Source organism: Pseudorasbora parva, chromosome 19 (assembly GCF_024679245.1).
Source record: "Pseudorasbora parva isolate DD20220531a chromosome 19, ASM2467924v1, whole genome shotgun sequence".
In the NCBI taxonomy this organism is placed as follows: Eukaryota; Metazoa; Chordata; class Actinopteri; order Cypriniformes; family Gobionidae; genus Pseudorasbora; species Pseudorasbora parva.
The window spans coordinates 33,148,309-33,174,626 of record NC_090190.1 but is presented as its reverse complement, the minus strand read 5'-3'; the positions used below and the strand labels follow the sequence as shown (position 1 = coordinate 33,174,626).

Below are 26,318 nucleotides of genomic sequence, written 5' to 3'. Positions count from 1 at the left end.
AAGGGTTAAAAAAATCGTGTTCAATGAACCATAAACAATTATTGTACCTGTGAAACAGGCCTCAAGACACTAACAGTTTACAGGCGGTAGACAATTAAGGTCACCATTCCAGTAACTTAGGAAACTAAACAGACCTTTCTACAGACTCTGAAAAACACCAGGTCCCTTTTATCACCTGTGTTAAGGGGACAGTTCATTCAAAAATTCAGAATTTTTTCCTAAATGTTTACAGGTTTGTTTAGAAAGAAATGTTTACAGGTTCGGAACAACTTGATGGTGAGCAAATGAAGACAATTTTCATTTTTAGGTGAACTATCCCTTTAACATGCCATAGTCCTGCTGCAGGGGGGCATGAGAACTGCAGATATGGCCAGCGCAATAAACTGCAATGTTTTGCAATTTTTGCAAATTGACCCTCTGACAGTAGGTGGTGCTTATGAAAACATTGGGGTTAGCCTGGTAACCCCTGTATACAAAGCAGCCAAGCTTATATGAACAGCGAACTTATCCAAAAGGTGACAAGTATGCAGGTGAAACGCCATAAAGTAAACACTGTTATAAAAATAAATTAGAAGCAATCTGCAATCGCTTGGCGTAAATCTTTGGTTTTAGTTTACTGTGAACTGCGCTGAAACTTGTAGAACGTGCAGCAGCACCGTGTATTTAATTTGAAACATGTAGGGTGCACATTTGCACCCATTTGAGTTTAACAATCAATCACAATCAGCCATTTCATGATTCCTGACGATTCCCAATATTTAAGACCGTTCTCACCTTTCTAAGACTTCTCTTATACCAATTAAGAAACTTGTTATGACCGTAAATGTAATAAGATTAAATTTAAGACTTTTAAGGACCCACTGGGACCTAGTTTTATGTTCATACAAATATTTACACATTAAGAAATTTGCTTGGAAGAAGAAAAAAAAAAACAGTTGAAATTGAGAGAACGTTTCTTTTTTTGCTGAGTTTAGTAATGTTAACCTGCATTAAATAACCGCATTAACTATGTGCAACATTACTGAAAAGATATTACCTTAAACAACATCTAAAATTGTAATTTGTTTTTTAATTAAAATGTTATTTAGCTTTTTGGCTTTCGATGAACATAATTACTGGCCTAGGTGACATCTTTGTTGAAGAAAGATGTTTCAAAGGAGGAGCAAGTTTTTCCATTTTGATAAAAGATTACGAAGTAAAACATGTTTTCTCCTGAACAACAAACTAATGAAGTCACACTCTGCAAACATGTATTTAAAAAGAAAAATAAGGTTCATTTTGATTTTAGGTTTACTTAGGTAAAAAAAAAAAATACTTATTCTTGAATTTCCTATCCCAACTCTTTGGATTTTTATATCATCTTGCTTTTCCATTTCTCACCCTGAAACCCCCCATGGGTTTGTGTTTTGGATAAAGCGCTGAGCAAAGTGTTGGGGTTGATGTCCACCCTAGAAAGGATGCTGGCCAGCGGATTGGCTGGAGGGGCAGGAGTAGTAGGAGTCTTCTGAGTTGAGCTTGGAGTGGAAGGTACACTCGGGGAAGGCCGAGACACAGGACTAACTCCTACAGCTGCAAAGGAAAGAGCAATGTTTGAATGCATGTTACATATAATGTACATTTGTTAACATTTCACATCTGATTCTATCATTCAAACTATTTTACTTTTACTGACAGCTGGCAGAGTGGAGGACAGGGAAGCAGAGGACTATGAGCGAGACAAAAAAAGCCCACGTTCAAAGCTGCATCTCTCAAATGAGCACCATGGGTTACCGCTGGGCCATGGATCTCACCAGTATCCATTTTTGATATGCTATACCAACATGTGTATAACATGCTGTACAAATCAAACTACAATATCTCACCTGAGTTCTTCATAGCATTTGTGATTGTGCTGAGGATGGAGCTGATCTTGCCTAGATCAACACCAGCAAGGTTGACCGGCAGTGACTGTGGGGGTGGCGTGGTTGTGGATGTTGTTGTTGTTACTGTTGAGGGAACTGCCGCTGCTGGGGTCTCGATCGGCTTTGTTTGTGCGCCTTCATTTGTTTGTAAAGGTTCTGTGACATTTGGAGTGACAGAGGACTGTTTGGGCACAACAGCAGGGGCCACATGTTCCTCTACTGCAACAAAATTAAGAAAATTATTATTTAAAAAAAACGCTGCACCGTAACAGCTTAAACATGCTTTTATTCAATGTATTACACGTGAGAAACATAATGAATGCCAAATATAAGGTCATATGTTACCTATGATGGCAGGAGTTTCTGTTTCCTCTACATCCGAGAGCTCCATGTCCTCTATGTCACGATTGTCTTTGTCTCCCACAGAGACACTTCGTGGTGGGGAACCGCCATCAGAAGAGAGGGGGCTGGGAGCATCAGCCAAAGCAATAAGGTCCTCCTCCATCGCCTGCCCATCCAGATCTGGGTCTGGGGTACTAATCTTTTCCAGAGCATGGAAGGGTGACTCGGAGCCCGTGGGTGAAGGGGCATCTTCAATGGGGGACGGGACGGGGGAGTCATTTGGATCAGGCAACATGGCCTTCAGTGCATCGAGTTTGCGCTTAAGGTGTGACACCCGGTTCGCAAATGTCTCATATGCCTGGAAAATGCATGAATTGAAAAAATGTTCCACTGTTAGTTTTACAATATTATTGCTTTTACTGTATTTTTATTTAAAAAAAAAAAAAAAAAAGAGACTTAAAATAAAACTATCATATGGGTACATTTTATATTATTTTGTTTAAACCAATATTGTGAATATTGCATTGATGTTAACGATTTTCATTTTTCACCATGAAGTTCCCAAAAGATTGCCCACTCACTCACAACAAGCGTAAAAATTTAAGTCAAACATATTTAATGGTGTCCCCATTAAAATAAAATATAAAAGAACATACATATACACACACACACACACACACATATATATATATATATAAAAACACACACCAATCAGGCATAACATTATGACCTAATATTGTGTCCCCCTTTTGCAGCCGAAACAGCCCTGCCTGACAAGGCATTGACTCCACTAGAACTAAAGGTGTCCTGTGGTATCTGGCACCAAGATGTTAGCAGCGGATCCTTTAAGTCCTGCGAGTTGGGACCTCCATGGATCGGACTTGTTTGTTCAGCACATCCCATAGATACTCGATTGAATTGAGATCTGGGGAATTTGGAGTCCAGGTCAACTTAAACCATTCCTGAATAATTTTTACTATGTGGCAGGGCACATTATCCTGCTGAAAGAGGCCACAGCCACCAGGGAATACAGTTTCCGTGAAAGGGTGTACATGGTCTGTAACAATAGTTAGGTAGGTGATACGTGTAAAAGTAACGTCCACATGGCTGGCAGGACCCAAGGTTTTTCAGCAGAACATTGCCCAAAGCATTACACTGGCCTCGCTGGCTTGCCTTCTTTCCATAGTGTATCCTGGTGCCATGTGTTCCCCAGGTAAGTGACGCACACACACCCCGCCCTCCACGTGATGTAAAAGAAAACATGATTTATTAGACCAGGTCACCTTCTTCTATTGTTCCAGGATCCAGTTTTGATGTTTATGTGCCCACTGTTAGGGCTTTCGGCTGTAGACGGGCCAGCATGGGCACCCTGAATGCACTGTGTAATCTAACACCTTTCTATCAGAACCAGTGTTAAACTCTTGAGCAATTCTAGCTACAGTAGCTCATCTGTTTGATGTGCATCAAGTGGATCAATGAGACTTGGCCGCCCATGACCCTGTCGCTGGTTTACCACTGTTCTTTCCTTGGATCACTTTTGATAGATACTGACCACTGCAGACCGGGAACATGCCACAAGAGCCTCAGTTTTGGAGATGCTCTGACCCAGTCGTCTAGCCATCACAATTTGTCAAACTCGCTCAAATCCTTACGCCTGCCCATTTTTTCTGCTTCTAATACATCAACTTTGAGGACAAAATGTTCACTTGCTGCCTAATATATCCCTCCCACTAACAGCTGTCCTGATAATCAGTGTTATTCACTTCACCTTTCAGAGGTCAATGTTGTACCTGATAGATCGGTATATTTCACAAGTATATTTCTCCTAGCCTAATTATATTATCATTATCAAAAACATGTTGAAATTTGCTAAATCATTAACCACAAATGAAATTATCATAGAAATGTAGGAATTCCAAAAAAACTGTAAAATAGTTAATTATAAACTATACACATATTTTATGAAATGTGGCAGTCACAGACAGGCTAAATAAAACAACATTGCTCCACAATAGTCAGGATGTCATCGTTTTTGTACAAATTCAATTGCGGCACAATGCAGCTGAAACCACTAAAAGCATTAAATGAGCATTTGGTCATTACTTTTGAAAGAGCTATTAGCTGCTTTCAAATATAAAAGAGTTTTTTTTATATATGTGCACTGAAACAATAAGTCTGCTGGAAGGCCAGAGGCTGCTGTGAGTGCAGAGATTAAGAGCTCTTGTTGAACCAAACGGAAATAATTCGATTTCATAAAGTGCTTTTTGGAAATATAAATAAACAACGTTTTACTTATTTCCTATGCAGCCATTTCATTTTAAAATGACCTGACCTCTACATTTATTCTAGTCTACCAGTGTAAAGAATTCATACATTTAGTAATATTTGACAGGAAACTACGGTGCAAATTATTTTGTTTACTAAGAATATTTAATATTGCACTCAAAAATATCATTAGACTCATCTGCAATACTCACTTTAGCCACAATCTTGACCTCTTTATATTGCATCTCATAGAATATGTCTGCACTCTCCAGAGCTTCCACCAAAGGAGGGCCTTTTTTGACCTCTCCATCCAGAAAGGAAACAAACTCCTGTAGCTTTGTGCTCCCATCTTCAAAGTCTTTAGAAAACCTTTTACCTCCTGCCTTGTCTAAAGTTTGAGGTGCAGAAAGAATGAAAACATGAACATGTACAAAAAATACTGATATAATAATAATTAATGCAGATCCATTTACTACAAATTCAGAATATGAACAAATTTGGCTTCCCAACCTTTCAGTTTCTTCAAAGCCTCTGTGCTGCACACATCCACTCTCATTGCAGCTAATTGTTTCTCTTTGAGCTCAATCTCATCCATTGAATTCCTGTACTTGGACAGATGTTCGATAAACGCTGAGGGCTGACAGGTAATAATAAAAACAAGCAGGTTAGAAGTTATATAATTGAAAACTACAATCGTTTTTTAATTTGCCCAACCAAGGGATCCAAAGAGCCATTTAAAGTCTAGTGTGAATATTATTTACCACAAACTCAGCGACGATCTTGGATTTCAGGGCTGATCTGGTGTTGACTGGAGCTGAAGATAAAACTAAGGCACATCAGAAAGAAAAAAATGTTTGTAAGATTTATTACATTACACCACACTGTATAATATATTAAAACTAGGGGTGTAGCGGCACACGTATTTGTACCAAACCGTTTTGATACAGGGCTATCGGTTCGGTGCACTTGTGTACAGAACTGTACGAAAGCAATTTATAACAGTCGGCTTATTTTAAGCACGCAGCATACTTCAATCCGAGTCCCCACGTGAACATATTAGGTATTCAGTCCATTTCATCACAAAATTCAAACGATAAATGCTGTTTTGACGCTCTTTAATGTGATCTGATCACAGTATAGTACGCGTCAGTTCAAACAGCGGCGGCACGCGAGTGAACGCGATATCCTCTCTTCCTAAAGAATAAACATGAATTAATATCTCTTAAGGTATGTTATGTTGAGGATGCATTACAACTGACTGATATGTATAATATGTTGTGTAATCGCTCAATCGGTGTTTCAACCGCGGAAAGACAACAGCTTGAGAACAATGTCCGTATCACATTTACCTCAGGCAAGTCATTCAGTGTCCACCCCACAGCTGTTAGTTTATATGCACTATATTAGCCTATATATTCATTATATTCTACTTAACCTGTTAGTGATGTCTTGTTTATTTAATGCATGTTTAAATAAATATGTCATGATTTGACAGCCGTGTATAAATTATTATATTGCAACAATGAATTGGAGAAAAAAAAAAAATAATAATTAGATTTAGAAGTTAATGCAAAAACTGCCTAATGTGAAGCTTGAGTGTTGATTATTATATCTAAAAATAAACAATTAAATTGAGGCTAATAGTTGGGCTCTGTTTTTAACCTTTAATATTACAATGTGTAGCCTAAGTAAGGACTGCCTATATAGTTTATAGCATTATCTTTTAGTTATAATATAATTAATTTAAGGACAGACATATTTTTTTTCAGTATATATTAGACTGTTGAACGAACCGTGACTTCAAAACCGAGGTACGTACCGAACCGTCAGATTTGTGTACCGTTACACCCCTAATTAAAACACTTAAGACCATCAACGATAAACTAAAAAACATATTGACAAGCACATAAAATACTCAAGAAAAACATTAAGTTAACATCCTTAAAAGGGTCATATGATGCTATTTTAGTTTTTTTAGCATTACTGTAGCTCAGCTGACCCTGTGCGTTGTTATTGGCCCAACAACTCAAGCGCATGTCGGAAATGTAACACTCCTTACCATAACCGCGAGCTTCAGCTTTCAAGGCATTTGTAAACACAGTTAATAATAATAATGTCGTCAGTTTTACTGTATCTGTTCGAGTCTGAGTTTAATTCTGAAAATGCAGAGGATCAAGCCGATCGTTTGAAACTCTGCAAGCACAATTTAAAGGGCACCTATTATGCAAAATTCACTTTTACATGGTGTTTGAACATAAATGTGTGTACACATCCACCCTATAATGGTTAAAAAACTCCTCCCATCAATCCTACGCAGCTTTTGGGCAATGTGACATCACATTTAACAGGCCCCGCCCACAAGTGTTGATGGACCATATTAGCATAGACCGCCTCAGAGAGCTGTACAAAGTCTGAGCGATTAACAGCAGCAATCAAGTAAGAAATGTGTTCTTAATAAAGCTACTAAAATTCATTCAGTCAGTGATTTTCTGTTTATCTTTTGTCGTTTGATTCATATTAACAGCTTACATAGCAGTAGGTGCAGTATATTACACTTTTTTACTTTAGTACAATTTAGTCTAATGTACACACAGGATTTCTGTACTTGCTGCATAAATGCACAGACATAACCAATGTTTTCATGTGAACTTTGTTTGTTTCTGACATTAACTTGTGTGCATTTGACAGTTTAATCGCAATAACACATGAAAGAAAACAGCTCTCTGTGCGTATGCATCGGGTGTGTGTGCTCAAGTTGATGGCTTTAAAACGCATGCAGATGATATTTCATGATGATGAAGAACCGCAATGTCACGCGAGCGTGTCCGCGATAGACTTGATCATCAAAGCTCTATAAATAAATCTTAATATCTGATTAACCTCTGAAAGCAAAAGCGATTTTGGTTTCACATCCAAACACATAGCGCCGCCGCAACATGACCAAAACACTTCAATTCACTGAAACCTGGGGCATTATGCTGATATTTCACATTATGCTGATATTTCACATTATGCTGATATTTCACATTGTGACGTGGATGTTTGAGGAAGTAATATCTGGACCTGGAAGTAAAATAACCTGTGCATGTGTTTTTTTTAGCTGATGATGATATATTTAGTTAATGTACAACATGTAAAGGGTTGACAGTGTTGATGATTTACGTTGCATACAAGGGAGAGAGAGCTTGCAGTGTATTCGCACACAGCGAGTCAAATCTGGGTGGCATATTAATGGCAATCCACGGCCTCTTCAAAAGAGTCTGTTTGCAAGTAGCAGAAAGCCACTTTCATGCGACAGACACATACAGCAAACCCAAGTGCTGTTTACTCAGTTGCGCAAACTAGCACCAAATTAATACAAAACACAATATAATGACACGAGTTCTGTCTTCTATAATACGGCGTGCACGTTCGTGATGACCCAAGATGCACGCAAATGCTCCAGGGTTCGATAGAATCCAGTTGAGTGTGAAACCAGGCTAATGCTGCGGGGGCACAGGGGACAATCATGCTTGGACTTGGACAGCAAAAAAAAAGTGTAAAAAAGGCCCTTAAGTCGGGTGCACACTGTGCGATTTTGGCCACGATTTGGCCGTCTGGGACAAATTTAGCAAATCCTAAAAGATTCCTCAGATCCTAGGCTAAAATCTGTCTTCTTTGGTCGTTAGTTTGACATGTTCACAGGCAGCCGATTAATGAGCTCTGCGATCAAATTTTACCTCAGACGAAATTCTGGCAGTGTCAGAAGATTTGGCACAGAATCCTGCAGTGTGACTTCTCCTACGACGACAGTCAAATATCTCCGTTTTTCAAGACAAACTATGACCAAAACGAGTACTATAGATTTCTTTGTAGCCAGCATTTCAGTCCCGCGTGTAATGCAGCTCACTGTCACTGAACGCGTCATTCATTGATGATATAAAACTCTTGGGTGAGTTTTCTTGCGCGCGTCCGTTTTTAGCGCGCCTTAACTATCGTGCAGTCTGACATTAATGTCAACTGAGATCTTACAGTGTGACACGGGGATCATGTTCGTACAGTCTGACAAGGGACATTCGCAAAGGATTTTGAAAAATCGCACAGTGTGCAGGACCCATTAGATACAGTATAGAATAAATCCCCTTGTGGGAGACTGAGTTATGTAACTTTGCAGATCGCATAAACACACAAACACGTACATTACAAACTAAAGGAAAAAGCATCATATGATCTCTTTAATTTTTAATGTGCAATTCAGACCTTTCACTGGTTCTTCTTTCTGGACCAAACTGCTCCTCAGCTGACTGATGAACTCCTCTGTATAGACATTTCTCTCTTCCCAAATGGACAATATCCTCACCACTGACTTGTTCACCTTAGAATCCTTTGTGGCACTGAAAAGAAATCACAGACATTTACAAAGATTCATAAGGTAAATTTCACAATGCAGCATGACAGGGTTTTAAAAAATAATTTGCATGCAATGAGTCACATTTAATAGAGAACCACATTTAGAATACTAAGCACCTATTACTAGTGAAATAGGTGTCTTTATTCAATACTTCAACCAAATTGTCAAAATGCAAAAATATAAAATAATTTAATTTAGTATTTATTTTAAATAAATTACACCTAACTTAAAAAATTATGAAAAGTAAAAAAATATATAGCTTCAAAAGAATGTTGTAATACATTATGGAGATAGTTGGTTTGGTTTGTGACTCTTTATTGGGGCTCTATGTGGAATTTTGAAAATGAATCAGGAAAAAAAATATTTCCAGCACTAGGAACGATGAAAAAGTGGTCACTTTTGTGGTCAATAGTCATGAAGTAGAAATTTGGGTTAAGTTTCCCATTCATCAACGTAGCTCGCCGATTAACTACCACAGTGCGATGCATCATTGGAGAAACTGACCTAATAGTCATGAATGCACTGCATGTTAGCTGGCTTATTATGCCCAAGATCATGATCTATTAAAGTCCACATTTTACTTCTAGCCACAGGTTGAGAGCTGTAGTTCAAACCACGTAAACGTGCAATGCTGTTCGCAACCAGAGTTGGCTAATGAAGCTTTTGGGAAACACCCCCTGGTTAGTTTCACGTCTCACCTGATGAGTTTCATAGCTTCTGGCAGCACATCAGTGAAGGTGGTGCGGTAGACTATGGCATTTTTCCTTTTACAGTTTTGGATGACATCATTCGCCAGATAGAAGAGATTCAGCCGGTGTGATGCATCCGCTGGGGAAAAAAATAAGAAAAGTTTTATTATGTTAATGGTCCACTAACAATGGCAAGACCTTTGTTTAAGTAAAGATGGGCAAACCATAATGAAGTGTTAAAAATACTATAAATAACATTAAATCATTTATTTGAGAAAAAGGCACACATTTCAGCTCTTTTAAAATCCACCACAAGCAACTATTATCAAAATATCATCAGACCAACAAGATATGGGTGTTTCAACTACTTTTATGGCCAGGGTTAGTATTTAATTAACTCAACAACAACAAAAAGAAGCTAAATGTGCTAAAAGTATAAACCCTAAAATATATAGAATTGTTGTCATTTAAATTAACAGTTAAAGCTATCTTGTAAAGTTGTTACTATGTGTACATTTATATTTTTTATGTTCAGATTTTGTAACACCCTTGTCTCAAGAAGAGTTAAAACTTATTTTCTTCAATGTGAAAATGAATAACATTCTTACAAAAATTAAAGCTTCATTTTATTCCAAATGTTTAAAAGGTGGCTTCCATCACTATAATTTTCACCATGGAAGGTGATTAAAAAAGTTATGCATATTAGAAACTCCTTCTGTTGGTTAAAAAAACAGATCCAAAAGTGCCCAAATATGAAGAAACATATACTACTTATGCAATACACATCTCACTGTCATGATCATCATTATCCTATCTATCTACCGTTATCACCATTTCAGTCGTATCTGACTCTTGGTGATACTATGGCCATCTCGTCATATGTAAAAGACCGTCACCTTTCGCTTGGCTTGCTAAGTTGGGGACACTAAAATTTCAAACGAAATATTCAAACAAAATGAATTACTAAATAAACGATATCACTGATCTGCCCACATTGTCACTATATGATAAATTGAAATGATACAGCCGAATCAAAAGTTGTTGCAATATTTTCCTGTTTAACACTGTGAAGCTGCTTTAAAACAATTGTCATTGTAAAAGCACTATATGACTAGACTATGATTTTTTCCAGGGTAGGTTGCCATGTCTTTCCCCAACCCTTCCTATTGCAAGGCTTGGGACTCACACACAACACGCATTCACCCCATGGACATTCTTGCTATGAGACGACAGTGCTACCCAGTACTGAGATCAAAAAGAAGGTTCAATTTTTAAACAACTTTCTTTATATTTTAAATTTTATTGAGAAATCTTAGCAAAGTAAACCATTATGCCAAGTTCACACTGCACGGTTTTAAAAGTAGTCAGATCATTGTTCTTTTCACACTTGATTTGGAAGATTTGGAAGTCTATTTCTGAAATCAGAAGCCATGTTCAGAGATGAGCTAATGTATTAAAGTTTTATTACTGTTACTGCGGTATGAAGTAGAGCTGCATGATTAATCGGAATTGGAGAATTTGCCTGTGAAATGTAAGTTACGCACTGAGGAAAGCACTAGCCTACAAATCAAACACATTAACCAGCACAAGTATCTAGAACAGTATTCATGGGTTTCAGTCACGTGACTTTTTTTGCAGCGGTCGCCATCTTTAGGACCTTTGCATAATGTAGCCATAGAAAGACATAATAAAGGCTACATCGATGTCTTACGGCGGAGCCTTTATTATGTACATCTATGAGCGTAGCCCTCTACTTGGTGAACGGAAACATAGATGTACATAATAATTACATTATTATGTATATCTATGATCGAAAAGATTTCACACGCCAAAATAACACTCCTCACCACTGACAAAAAGCAACGGTATTTATAGATACTTGTTTTTAGGATAAGATTTTTTTGCTATGGAATAATCGTTGGAATCAAGAATTGTGAAATTTTTACAATTTTGGATGCTTGCTAGCGTGCATGCTAGAAATAGAACCGCGCCTTTTTTCATCGACAAACAAATGTGTAGGAAGCGTTCCAGGTCAAAAAAAAAAAAAGGAAAATATGTCTATATGTAATTTTGACATGAATACATTATAAAACGAATAATAAATTACATTTTGACATTTAAAAGTCTCTAGGTTGACATAAATGCAAATTATTACTAATTGTAATGTACATTAAACAGTTGTCGATTTTCAAGTATTGCACCTGTCAAAGCCTACAGAACGAAATATTCTTTGCCGTTAATACTGCCGAGGATGTCTTTGCTCTTTTTCTGCTATAATAATGTAATAAAATACTGAGACAGCAAAGTGTTTCTGACGACGCTCAGGGTTTTTGTGGATATTGTAAAACGTGAATCCGTGTTTTATTTTATTTGCTGTTGTCACAGCCCACAGCTCAGCAGATAGACGGCCATGCAATTCAGTCCTACAAATGGCGGCCGCGCCACTGTGTGACGTCACATGAAATCTAAGAATAAACAGCATTGCCTCAATCCATAACGTTTATTATATATTGATTCATCGTACAAACTCAATATACAGCCCCAGCATATAGCCATGACAGGATGTGCAAAAGGCCCTCAAAACACCAGCCTAAGTAGATTCACGCAGGAAGTGCAATTACTGTTGGCCATCAGTAACTTTGCATTTATCATGCACTTTGATCTTTGGAACTCTGCAGACCTTTTACATTCACAAACAGCTAGATTATTACACATACCAGGAAGTTAAAAAGGCACTTTTTAACACAAAAAGCCACAAAGGTTAACTTCACATTTATACTGCTGAGATCCTTCAAACATGCAGAGCAACATGCGTTACATGCAAAAAGGTAGAGCACACGGTTTGTAGGGCTGGGTATCGATTCACAAGCTCTCAAATTGTTTTGATTCTCTATTCAACTCAATGAATATAGATTTAATACAAATACTTTATTTATAAAAAGAACACTGAGCATAAGTTCACAAGTGGGTAATTAAAAAGAAATTAAGAGCCACAAATCTGTATATTAAGCTTTTTATTTAAGGTACACTCGGGTACATATAAAACAGAACCCAACTCTATTTCAAATGTATTCAATCATGTGAAATACAATAACATTTTGATGCAACGTTATTCAAAAACAATTTCTGAGAAGTACACAATTTAATTTGAATTAGTATTTTGATATATTTATTCTAAAACATAAAAAGGATATTGGACGATAGCAATTTTCAGTACACAAAAAGCTTTTTGTCCGATTTTGCTGCCTGTCATGTGTGCAGTTAATTTTCATACACAAGATGTGCTTTCATACCTGGACACGAGTAGTTGCTGTGGTAACAAACAACAAAACCTTTTATTTGAGAAAATCAGTTTCTAATACAATTTATTTTATGTTTGAGTTATTGGTCCCTCTACAAAGGCTATACGTGCTTAAGTGACCGCTCTAGTTTAATACAATGACCATAATGCATTCGCATGCATGACATGATCGATTTATAGCAGTTTTTTGCTTGGCTTTGACGGTGTTGCAACGTCTGGGTGATGTCTCATCAAATGGCGCGACTCTTGTTCTTTTGTAACATTGCGCAAAGGTGATATCTAGTGGAGAAGACTAATAATTAGATTTAGGCTATGTTCAATGTTTGCAGAAATATGGGGAAAAACTAGATTCGTGGCCATTGAGAATCGATTTTGAATGAACCACATTTAAAACATGGAGAGAGCCTCAAAACCAGTGTAGAAAATAGCCTATTACTTATTAGGTATTATGTTTTTTAATTGTAAAAACCACACAAACTTCATTAATTGACCTCTGACAACAATATAAAAAAATTAAAAAGCCAGTTCATGACACCTTTAAAATATTCATAAGAGAATAAAATAAAAATATATTACCAGGATGCTACTCAGTAATGAAATAATGCCATCCAATATCAGCTGCAGTGTTTGAGGGGGTTCAAGTGTTCCCTGGGGTCTGTGCGCGCAACAAGTGGACGGGCAATATGCTAATGTTTCGTCTTGACGTCACAACGAAAAGGCGTTTGATTCATTTTATAAACTATTTGTTTAATTGAGTAAGATTCGACTCTTACTTTTGAGAGACAATAATTTTATATAAGGTGCACTTTCAGATTTAATACTTTGCAGGATGTTTTCATTTACTTAGAGCTGTAAACCAGTACACACTACATGAAAGGGAATATTCAAAAATCCATAATAGGGGCACTTTAAGAATAACAGCATCTATCCAACACAGTCGCTGCATAAGCTTCCTTCGGATCACAATATTAGGAAATTAATGTGTGGTTGAACTTTATTTTTAATGAAGTTCCAGCAGACATGGGGAAGACATGTACGTGTGTTCGCTTCATATCACAGCAGAAGCATTTGTAAACAAGTCTCACTCAGGTGGCGTTGGATTTGTAGACATATTGAGATCAAAGCACAACACCGTTTCTTCTGTATTGGATCCGACAGGAATGGTGCAACACACTTACGCAGGGCTCTACGCTAACTTTTTTCTTGAGGAGCACTTGTGCTCCTAATTAAAAAAAATTAGGAGCACAGTCAAAAATTTAGGAGCACATTCTAATCCATCAAACACATTCCAATTATAACTTTCCCATTACATGACGATATTTGTCCTTTAATGTCCAGGGTCATTTTTACCATTATAAGAGCAATGTTTTCTAATCTTATTCAACCATATTATAAATTCAACATAATTCTGACAATATTATAATTAACTTCTGAGATTACAGCACACACACACACACACACACACACACACACACACACACACACACACACACACAAAAAGCAGAACTGGACTTCATACAATCAAACACCTATGCATTTAATGCATGAGTTAATGTTGTATGAATGTTTTACATATAAGTTTTTGAATTTAAAAATATGTACAAATTAAACTTTAAAAGTTTAATATTTTAAATAAAAAAAGTCCATGCAAAGTATAAATATGAAAATAAAACCGCCAGTAGGTGGCGGCAAGTCATTCAGTCAATAGTTCAAAACACAAGATTCATTTGAATCGAATCGCTTGGAGATGCGAATCAGTTCTGGTGTGGCTTTGATTTTCACAAATAGACAGTGCTGTGGCTAAAACGTTGTTACTTAATATCAACTTGTCTATTAGATTTTTGTACGAGATCAGTATCACACATGCAATCATGCCAATATTCGGAGCTATAGCAAGCTGTAACTTTTGGCGCTCTGGCGCTTCATAAACAGAACCGCATGCGTCTCGCGGGAGAACATTGCTGCCGGATCTACTTCTCTCTGTTTGTGGTGAGTCACGCAGATATTGTGCTAATCCGCAGCGGGAATAATTTATTTTGTGTGTAACGTTACAGTGATTCAGAATAAGACAAAAACCCGGTTTGGAAAAAATCTTCATGATATACTCGCTCATTAAACATAGTATTTTTTTTTAAACAGCATGTGATAAAGATTAACTCAAGGGCGTTTTAAATGTATTATTAATACATTATTGTTTGATGGCATTTATGCCCCAAGCATCCGCTAATTTCTGGGCTTGTTTATGATAATCCAAATGTGGTATATCCAGTTAATTTTGATTTGGCTGTAAATAAACAGCGCGAGGCGTCTGGTAAAGTGCGACAGTGCGTATGGCTGCGTCGTCACACACGTTTCACTTCAATCGTTGTAAACAATCGTTGTTTGAAGTGTAGTCTGTCGCACACGTTTTTGCACTTCTTCTGCTGACTGAAGGCATGAAAAGCAGTTGATTGCAGTAGGAAACATAGCCTAACAGTTTCTCAGTGTTGATTCACTCAGTGTTGTAGTTTTTATTCCGATTGAACACATCCATTCATGAGAATCGATCAGGTCACTCGCACCGGTGCGCCTAAATATTTTTTCACAGTCGCACGCAGTAATTTTTAGGCGTAAATGCGCCCAAAATGGGCGTTATGTAGAGCCCTGTTACGTGAGTAAAACATGTTTTTATATGAAATAGTATTGGATTGTTATAGATCGTTTTGCTTATGTGTACGTGTCTGAAGCCTAGTTCACACTGCCCAATTTTTGCTCCGATTTTGAGTCGCCGACAGGTTTTGTGAAATCGCCGACAAATGCCCGAGATCATAGGCAAAGCGGTGCTCGTGCACGCGAGAGACAATCACGCAGTGTGAATTATCAAAGACGCGATCAGAGAGAATCGCTGACGAGTCGCCGACGCCCATGATATATTTGGCATGCTAAATCTCTGGACCTGTCGGCGATTGAAACTCCTGGTATGAACTGCGTTCTGACTGAAAATTACACCGACAGCCAATGAGAGGGTGAGATACAGGGCAGCAGGAGGTACAGGGAGGAGTTATAAAGCAGAATATCAGTATTTTAATAGATATATTTAAAATTCTATCAAACAGAAACAAAGGCGAAACATTTGCACATCCAGCCACAGCAGCACATTACAAAATTGTTTATTTACATCAAACTGTCTTTGCAGAACAAAATCCTGGCTCCCTCTGTCTCTCTGCGCTTTCCTCTGCCATAATCATTTTCTTTTTCTCCACAAATCAGGGCACATACAATTTGAAGCAAACTTTGTGCAGTTTATCATTTTTAATAACAAATCCAAGTCTCGCACGAGAACTACGGTCTGACGCACGTCATCTCGCGTCGTTTACTTGTCACATCGCACGTGTGTTTGGGAAACGTAGTTTGTGCACCGGAGAGAGAGAGAGTTGTCGGCGATTCATCCTCTTGTTCAGTCATACAGTGTGGTGATCTCTGACATCAAACCAGCCTGCAGTGTGAACACAGCAGTGACTAAATTATACCCCAGATAGTCATGCAGTGTGAAAAGAGCAGTGACCTGACGAGTTTGAAAATCGTGCAGTCTGAACTAGTCTTAAGAGAACATGCCTTTAGCACGCTGGACTCAGACATATATGGGCCAGTGCTCGCAAAGCTCAACGTCCTGATTCAAAGGCTGATGAATCTCGTAATATTCCTTTCTTTTTCTACTATTCTCTCCCTCTTGACATGACATTTGAAGGGCATGCACGTACGTGTGCACAGTTTGCACTGCGGGCTATGTAATACATGTAAAATAATAGTCAAATCAATCGCAGGTGGATGAGAAATAAATCATTGTGTTTGTTTGATAAACACGTACTTGAATCATTCCGCTTGCCGCTTTCAAAACAACCATCCCTCATGTGAACGGAACTGACCGGGGCATAGATATGACAGGAGCTGAAGCTCATTAAATATGCAAATCTTATCCAATCCTAGCCGTGGATGTTTACTTCCAAGTCTCCAGTGCGACACAGTTAACATTTATTTATCTATAGCTTGCTCTGTGGCCAGATTTTTTGGGATGTGTTTAACAAAAAAGTACTGTAAACATCACTGACAATGGTGCTTCATGCAAACGGAAAACAAAATTACACATAAAATTATTGTATAAAATTACATTTTAACAATAACCATTTTCATTAGAGATTAAAAAAATCCCTTTATGAGCACATCCTCAGAAAAAAATTATGTTCAGAAAACACTTATCTGGATCAATAATTCCACGAAAAAACACCAAGCCATCTAAAGAGATCAAAAAATGCAATTTATCTGATGCCTCTTCAATTATATTCCTGTCATTCAATCACAAAAAAGCTCACTTTTTTATCAGCGTCTCCTACAGAGAGTGGTCACTGACCCCTCCTCCCATCCCTCAAATAAACATAATGACATAATAACCTTCTAAACCATAAACAATACTATTTTTCCAAAATATTTTGATAGTTTTCCTACTATACAATACCATTTATTAAAATATCTTTAACTATATATTGTCCTAAAAACAACCAGTGAGTAAATAGATTGATAAGACTCAGTAAGAAACTTGACTGTTTAAAGCACAATTAGGTTTGACAGATTCATGAAATGCATTTCCAATCTAAATGTATACTAATAATGAGAAAAAAAGTGCAAACTACAAGACTTTATTAATAAACTATAAAGAAGATTACATTAACAGCTAGTGCCATGTCATATTTATGCAGCTTGTCTGTCATCATATTCAAGAACATAATCTTGCCAGCGCATCATGGCGAGTCACAGCCAGATAACAGAAAATGGGCAAAGAGGCGGGATGTGGGCGGAGCTTAGGTGACGCAATGACTAACAGACGGTGGATAAATGGCTATTCACCAGTCAATCAGTGACCACGCCCTTAATTTTGCAGAACTTTAAGGCTTTATATAATGTAAACTAGTGAGTTATAAAAAAAAATCACGCCCCTCACAGTTGTCATGAAAGGCAAAATTAGCCATATAGACCAAAACCACAATTTGTACCAGGCTGTAAACATTTTTGTTTTTTTCTGCTGTAAAGTTGGAAATTTTAACATGGGGCTCAATGAGATTCTGCTCCCTTCTGGAGCCTGTCGAGGAATCGCAGTTTAAGTTACTTCCGTATAGGCTTCAACAGAAAGTGGGGGAGGTTGCCGCTTGGTCCAAACATATGCTTGTCATATTCTGTTGTATTTATCTATGCTTGTAATGTGTTTATTATTTTCTATACAGATTCACTCCACTACAAAATCACCCCAATTATTCTAGAACAATTCATTCTTTTCAAATAGAGCTTTTTAAATCATCTGGTTAAAGTGTTTTTATATCCCATATACAATATATATATATATATATATATATATATATATATATATATATATATATATATATATATTTGACGCAGAATACAGCGGTGTTAAACATTTATACGGTTGATGGGCAAGTATTCTTGAGTGCATTATAAAAAATTATAATAATTGTTAATAAATTAATACTTATGATATTTTGAAAGGCCCACGATAACAAAATCGTGCATATTCATTATCGTGATATATCGCATTAACGACAAACGGCACATGCCTAATACACACACGAAAAAAGCAGAACTGGACTTCATACAACCAAACACCTAAAGCATTTAATGCAGCTCATGTATGTTTTACATATAAGTTTATGAATTTAGAATTATGTACAAATTAAACTTTAAAAGTTTAATATTTTAAATAAAAAGTCCATGCAAAGTATAAATATGAAAATAAAACCGCCAGTAGGTGGCATCTTAATGATCAGTTCAGTCAATAGTTCAAAACACAGATAAATTTGAATCGAATCGCTGCGGAGATTCGCATCAGTTCTGGTGTGGCTTTGATTTTCACAAATAGTCTAGACAGTGTTGTGGCTAAAACGTTGTTACTCAATATCAACTTGTCTATTGGACTTTAGTACAAGATCAGAATCACACATGCAATCATGCCAATACTCTGAGCAATAGCAAGCCGTAACTTTTGGCGCTCTGGCGCTTCATAAGCAGAACTGCATAGGTCTCTCGGAAGAACATTGCAGCCGGATCTACTTCTCTCTGTTTGTGTCTATGGCGAGTAGCGCGGATACGGTGCTAATCCGCAGCGGGAATATAAACACTTATTTTATGTGTACCATAGTGATTCTTTCAGGATATGACAAAAACACGGTTGATGATATTGATGATATACTTGCTCATTGTATACATTTAGTATTTTTCGAAATAGCATGTGTGATAAAGATTAAACTCAATGGCTTTTTAAATGTATTGTTAATAAATTAGTTTTTGATGCCATTCATGCCCCAAGCATCCGATAATTTCTGAGCTTGTTTATGATAATCCAAATTTCCAGTTCATTTTGATTTGGCTGTAAATCATCAGCGCGAGGCGTAGTTAAAGTGCCCATTGCTGCATCGTCACACCCGTTTCACTTTGTAAACAATCTTGCAGGGTATTTGGTCGCACACTTTTTTGCACTTATTCTGCTGACTGAGGAATGAAAAGCAGTTGATTGCAGTAGGACACGTTTCAGTTCAAAATCAGTTTCTCAGTGTTGATGCACTTTGGGAGTTGTAGTTTTTATTCCGATTGTATTACACATCCATTCATGAGAATCGATCAGGTCACTCGAACCGGTGCGCCTAAATATTTTTCCAGTCGCACGCAGTAATTATTAGGCGTAAATGCGCCCAAAATGGGAATTACGGTAGCCTAATCGGTAACAACAATTGAGTCAGTTTGAATAATGTAAAATGTTTATTTCGTGAGGTTATTTTAGCCTCTAATCCAACGAATGACTCGATCGGTGCTTTATTGTTGCATGTGAGGGAAAAAGCTTCCTTCCACTTAATAATAGTTGTGAAAACTTTTAAGCACTTTTCTACACATAAATATATTACATAAATATTATTTTCTAATTTAATTTTTTTTAAATTTCGTCATTTTTATAACCCAACTAATGACTCCGTGCATTCTATAGTTGCACGTGAGGAAAAAAATCTCTCTCTTAATAATTGAATACAGATAGTTGTGCACTTTTAAGCACTTTTTTAATAGCCTACAGTCTCTTTACATAATTTTTGATACTTAAAAACTATTATTTCGTTATTTTTCTGACCCAACTAATTACTCATCCACGCTTCCAATAGTTTGCATGCACTTTTCTCAATCCATTACGGAGATAGAACATTTTGATTTTGCATACTGTATTTTAAACGGTTGTTCGTGTAGCCTAGTTCATATGACCATTTCACAATATTTCAACAACATAGTTTATTTTGTAGCCTATCTGTATTAAGTTAAATGCAGAGAAGGCGGTCGCACAACGGACGCCAAGCTTAGTGCCGCGCCACGTCTTTAAAATTCAAACATTATTTTCAATGAGTGTACGCACACTGACTATCAATTGGCATTTGGTGCCTGTCCACGGCAACTCAAGATTTTGTTCAAAATCCTGCCGCACCACAGAGCGCCATTTCAAGGTCTTATATAAAATGTATATTATATTTCCCTCAAATTATCAATGTACACACTGAGTTCACCCTGTGTTACAAGATACACCCATCGTGCAGCTCTTCTGTCAAAGTCAATTCAAAGCTGTCAAGACTTGCATCAGGGCGCGTCGCATCAGATGCGTATTATGTCGTGCATTTGCTACGCTGTTTTTGGCGTGCATACGATACACACTTTATGGCGTATTATATGGACATAAGATAAAACTAACAATGATAAGTATTTCTTAACTAACATTAACTAAGATTGAGCAATAGTTACATTTGTTACAGAAAGTATAATGTTTTTGGTAATGCATTAAATAATGAGACCTTATTGTAATTTTTTACCTGTTGTTCTTTATAGCCTAATTCTTTTGCACTTTAATCTGTTTGAAAATTGCACTTATACAGCTCTGGAAAAAATTAATAGACCATTTAACATTGATTTCTCAATGATAAGTGGGCTCTTAATTTTTTCCAGAGCTGTATATATTTTTGGTGCATTGTATTTAAACTTTTTTTTTTTGTTATTACAAAAATAGTTCTTAAATCTGTTATGCTATGACAACATTTTTTTCCCCAACTTATTTCAGTATCGTGATAATATCGTATACCGTGATAAAAGCTTCAGCAATTAATCGCAACATGTAAAATTGATATCGGCACATGCCTACCATATACACGCCATAAATTGCGTATCATATGCACGCGAAAAACAGCGTATCAGATGCAACTCATTTTGGTGTATATATTCCACAACATTGCACACTTGTACTATTTACGCATAGGGTTGGGAGCGTTATGCATTTGTCTAGCATTATGAGGTCATTTGAAACATTGCCGCGGCTCATTTAAGAAAATAACAGCTCTGAAGAGACGCCGCTTTAGTTCGAGGTAAGTAAGTGCTAACAATAATAAAGAAAGACGATCAACACCTTATGTGTTACCACTGAAATGTAGATGTAATAAGTTATATTTCCAAATGTAAGCCCATCTTATGCGGAATGCACGCTTCATACTGTCGTCTGCTCTGGCTCTAACCTCGAGTGTTTTAGCCTGTTTACTTTTTGCAAACCTTGTGAGCGCGGAAACGCTGCGACTTCGCCCCAAATGTTTTTAATCGTTTATTAAGTACAAACAGGAGAGTTATGAAAAATTGAGTGCGAGGGATATGTTCACTTCACACAAAAAGATTTTGGAATGAGACGGCTAACTGTTGTAGCGTTTAGTCCACTGTCTATAATAGCCTAATTTAGAGATAACTTTTTTTTTTAACCGACAACTTTGATCGGTTAACGTTGATACGGTCAACCATGGGTCAAACGGTCATCGGTTAACATCCCTAAAACAGAGAGAGAAAATGTAATAAGACAATTTCAGAGGTGTAAATTTGAACATGTTTATTTTAATTTCCATAAATTCCATATGGCTCGATTAATCCTGTAATATATGTATTAGGGATGTCAACGATTAATCGATGATCGATTAATTGTCGATAAGACATTTAATCGATAAGACTTATCGATCATCGATTAAGCAGGGTCATGCGCGTGCTTGAGGAAACGGGAGGAAAAATGATGCGAGCATGCCCGAGTTCTATTTGGGACCATTTTACAGGAGTCACACCTTCATCATGACTGCAAGCTTGCATGTGCATTCGCAGCCTTTTGTTTTGTGCAAATGTAAGTTGTAATATTGTGTTTATTTTGTGCAGGCCTATCTATAGCTGATTTATCTCATAAGGATGCATTTGGTTAATAATTAACGTTAGAGGTGAGCGGTAGTAAAAGTGTGGCGGTGATCAGCTTCAGCGTGCAGCTCCAACAGCACTAATAATGACTGATTGGGACTGTCATATTACACAACATTAATGAGAACACTATTGTAATAAAACATTGTGATTGTTAATTATTTGGGTTTATTTGCCGTGTGTTTCATCATTGCGTTCATCCAGGAAGAGCGCATGCACAACATGACTCACACATTCTGACTCGCGCATGTAACTTAGTTCAAGTTCACTTGTGCATTCGCATCAGATTGTGCTGAAGTAATTTTTAATATTACATTTATTTTGTAACGTTATATATGTGATCAATCATAAAGGATGCGTTTCTTTTAGCGAAATAAAACGCACTAACAAATGGCTTCAGTCAGTGATGGCTACCGGTTTTCATTTAGTGCTTCGGCTTTAGCGCATACAGAGCAATGCATAATAACAATGATTGGGACAGTCATATTATATAACAGAAATGAGAACACTATTTTAATAAATGGTTGTAAAGTCATTGGGTTTAGGTGCCGTGTTCAGAGCGTTGTTCCAGGAGAGCGCGTCTCCCATTCTGAATATGATCATCAGCAACTCAATTCAAGTTCACTTGTTCATTCGCATCATTTTGTGAAGATATATAATTTGTAATATTTTGTTAACTTTATATAAATCTGATTAATCTCATATAGGAAGCTTTTTGTTGAGTTAAATAACGTGCTAGCAAAGAGCAGTGTAACTTACCAGTGTTGATTCAGCGCATCCGCTTCAGCTCGCGCAGTTCAAACAGCAACGCACGACTAATAATAACTATGATTGGGACTGTCACATTACATAACATTAATTAAAACAATATTTTAATAAATCGTTTTGAATTAATTGGGTTTAGGTGACGTTTCAGCACGTTGTTCTTGCAAGTGCGTCCAGAAATTCTGAATAACAGATCTAAGGGCGGCGTTCGTGTTGTATTACATGTTATATTTGGTTATTAAATAAGTAATTTAATTAAATTATAAATAACATCGACTCATTTTACAGTCCCATAGCCCTTTGTTTAGATAAAAAAAATACTTCTCATTCATTTGGTGAAGAACATGGTGTTTTGAGCAGCATTGCACATAGGCCTACTGTCTGTCGGCTATAAGCCACTGCTGTAGACGCATATTTCAGTATTATGGTTAACGATTAATCGATTAATTGATCGTTAATTTAAACGATGATCGATCATGGGAATTTGTGAAAATTGACATCCCTAATATGTATAGTACAGGACTTTTTTTTTTTTTACATTGCCAACCTGTAAATTCATTTGAGAGCAAGTAATAAACACAAAAAAGGATTGTTTAAAGTTGCGTATTGTGCCTTTTTCCTTTACCACTATTTGTTTAATAATTTTAATGGAACCGGAATCGGAACCGGAATCGTTAGGCGGAATCGGAACCGGAAAATTTCTCACGATTCCCAACCCTATTTACGCATTTACATGTGATCGGGTCAGGAAGGTTTTGCTCCATCATGATGTCGGTCAGCAGTCACAACATAACCCTACTTAACATTACGATGAACTTGAATGCATTTAGGAAATTATCCACACCTTTTCCCCCGGTCTTTATTTGAGACCGGCCTTTATTTGTTCGTGCTGACCACGCCCCTGGCAACTATCAGAGGCCCGGCGTTTAATTGACTACAGGCTTTTATTTGAGGAAATACGGTACTTTACAGTGTTTAAATTGTAATTAGTGCTGGGCAACGATTACATTTTTAAATCATGATTAATCACATTATTTTCTGTGATTAATCACGATTAATCGCAGTGTGTGCAAAATTCAATAATTAATACAAAAGTGCTGCTATATAAAAAGTGCAAAAGTGCTATAACATATGGTTTGCAAACATTTTAAACAAATAAGGTGCTTTTTACAGCAGTTAAAAGTTAGTAACAGTTACAATATTTCTTGTATATATCAACTTAAACATTAATTTAATCAAATTAAGTTAAATTGGTGGTATACATATATTGATTCTGTAGTAATATTCTCATCAGTGTTCTTTCAGCTTTCACATAGGCCGACTTTAATCTGCATATTTCTGATATTCACGCCAGGGAGTTATTTAATTTTATAAAGGCCTTTTTTTTATATATTATTAAATGTATGTATCATCTTTCATGTTCAATTCCTACATTTGATTAATAAATTCAGTTATAATAGTAAAGACACTATAGGCTGTTACCAATCAAATTAAATAATTGAAACTGCAAAAAATACAGCTGCAATAAATAATGTTATAAGATTGATGTTGTAAATAAAACATGCAATTATACTTTTAAACATAACCGCCAATAGGGGGCAGCAAGTGCTCATCTTCATAAGTGAGTCACTGAGTCGTTCATTCAAATGATTCATTCAAAACGCTGAATCATTTAGTACCAAAACACCGCGCTGAGTGTTGCTTTCCTCCAGAACTATTTTCGTCGGTGAAATCATGGGTGAAATAGAACAAAAAAGGTTGGTTGGATCTAAAATGTAAGTAACTTAATATTAATCAGGCTACTTTATTGAACAAGGCTACACCATTCATGACACACAATTCACGATTGCAAAGTCGACTTGTGTTATTAACAATATCATAAATATCAACAACTACAAAAAAACTCTGTTTTACCCCAGTATGTTTCTTCTGTGAGTTTATATTGCTGCTCAATTGTTTTAATTTCTCCACGAATGTCTCTCACAAAGAGACAGGTCGCTGCCTCCACGCGACTTTGTTACCAGAGGCAGACACCATTGTCAATCGCTGTTTCCATTGAATATAATAATAACAACAAAAAATTCTGAATCATTCTACCGCTTCTGGATATTTTAATATTTTATTTGTCCCATTTGTCCTAGACAAAGAATGTCAAGCCCTTGGCTTACAGACAGCACTGTATTCTCCTGTGACCAATGGTTTGTCTTTATGTGTAGGCTATTCAGAGGCAGTGAGCAACAGGCTTCAACATAATAACAAATAACTTCGTTAATGCACGATAAAATAATTGACAGCGTTAATTAATTAATGCGTTAATGCGATAACGCGTTAACTTGCCCAGCCCTAATTGTAATATGTTGTATACAGTTCATACAGTACAAATTCATCTGAATTTGAAGGCGCATCCTGCAATAATAAAGCATAGAAAATTAAAAAGAAGAGTCCCGGTATATTTAGGGCTTGTTTATTAAATAAAAGTCAACGTTTAATTTAATTTCCATTTAATTTAAAGTAAACTATTTAGCTTCTGTCTGGGATGACCCGTCACAGGAAAGAAAGACTAAGAACATTATTTGACACACATTATTAAATATATAGATTTTACTAGTATCAATGTTATTATAATTAAAAACCATAACAGCAGCAGAGTCTGTAGCCATTTTCAAAAAACATCTTAAGACACACCTTATCCAGCTGCACCTGACCAATAAAAACCTAGCACTTAACTATCCAATTAAGTTTTCTTTTTGTTTGTTTAAAAAAAATTGTTTGTGTACTGTGCTCGATTATGAGATTTCTTACAGCTCTTACAGGTTGTTGCCCTTGTTTGTATCATTGCTTCTATTGCTCTCCTCTTTTGTAAGTCGCTTTGGATAAAAGCGTCTGCTAAATGATTAAATGTAAATGTAAATAACAAAATCTGACAAAATGCACTGTTGACATAAAATCAAATATAAAAAACTTGAAATTAACATATTTGGTTACATTAACCTGATGTACCAAACTAAAACTGAAAGAAAAATGTATAAAAACTATACATACATTTTAAAACAAACACACAAAACAAAACAGAATTACTAAAACTTTCAACTAAAATTAACATACCGTTAAAAGGCAGAATTAAATAGAATTCAAAATATTAAAAAATATATAGCATCTCAAGACAATAAAAATAAAATGCGTTTTTATATGCAGAAATGGCAATCCTAAATTTATGCAGTGAAAAAAAATAAGTGTCAAGCCCTGAATAAGATTCTTTTCTTGAAGAAATGAATGCTTTTACTCAGCAAATATGCATTAAATTGCTCAGAAGTGCATTTATCACAAGTAAATTTATCATGAAAATATCTATTTCAAATAAATGCTGTTTTTTTTTT

General features: G+C 36.5%; 1 protein-coding gene across 1 annotated transcript in view; it reads right to left on the bottom strand.

Moving 5' to 3' along the window:
• celf3a (cugbp, Elav-like family member 3a) overlaps nt 1-26,318 on the bottom strand; it is an 83,810-nt gene that overhangs the window by 45,140 nt on the left and 12,352 nt on the right. Inside the window, exons 2-9 of the transcript XR_010899350.1 lie at nt 9,597-9,726; nt 8,748-8,881; nt 5,270-5,334; nt 5,019-5,145; nt 4,721-4,896; nt 2,247-2,601; nt 1,863-2,120; nt 1,381-1,569 (exon numbers count right to left, since the gene is read on the bottom strand). The gene's annotated coding sequence lies outside the window, so the exon portion shown is untranslated. The remainder of the gene's footprint in view (nt 1-1,380; nt 1,570-1,862; nt 2,121-2,246; nt 2,602-4,720; nt 4,897-5,018; nt 5,146-5,269; nt 5,335-8,747; nt 8,882-9,596; nt 9,727-26,318) is intronic.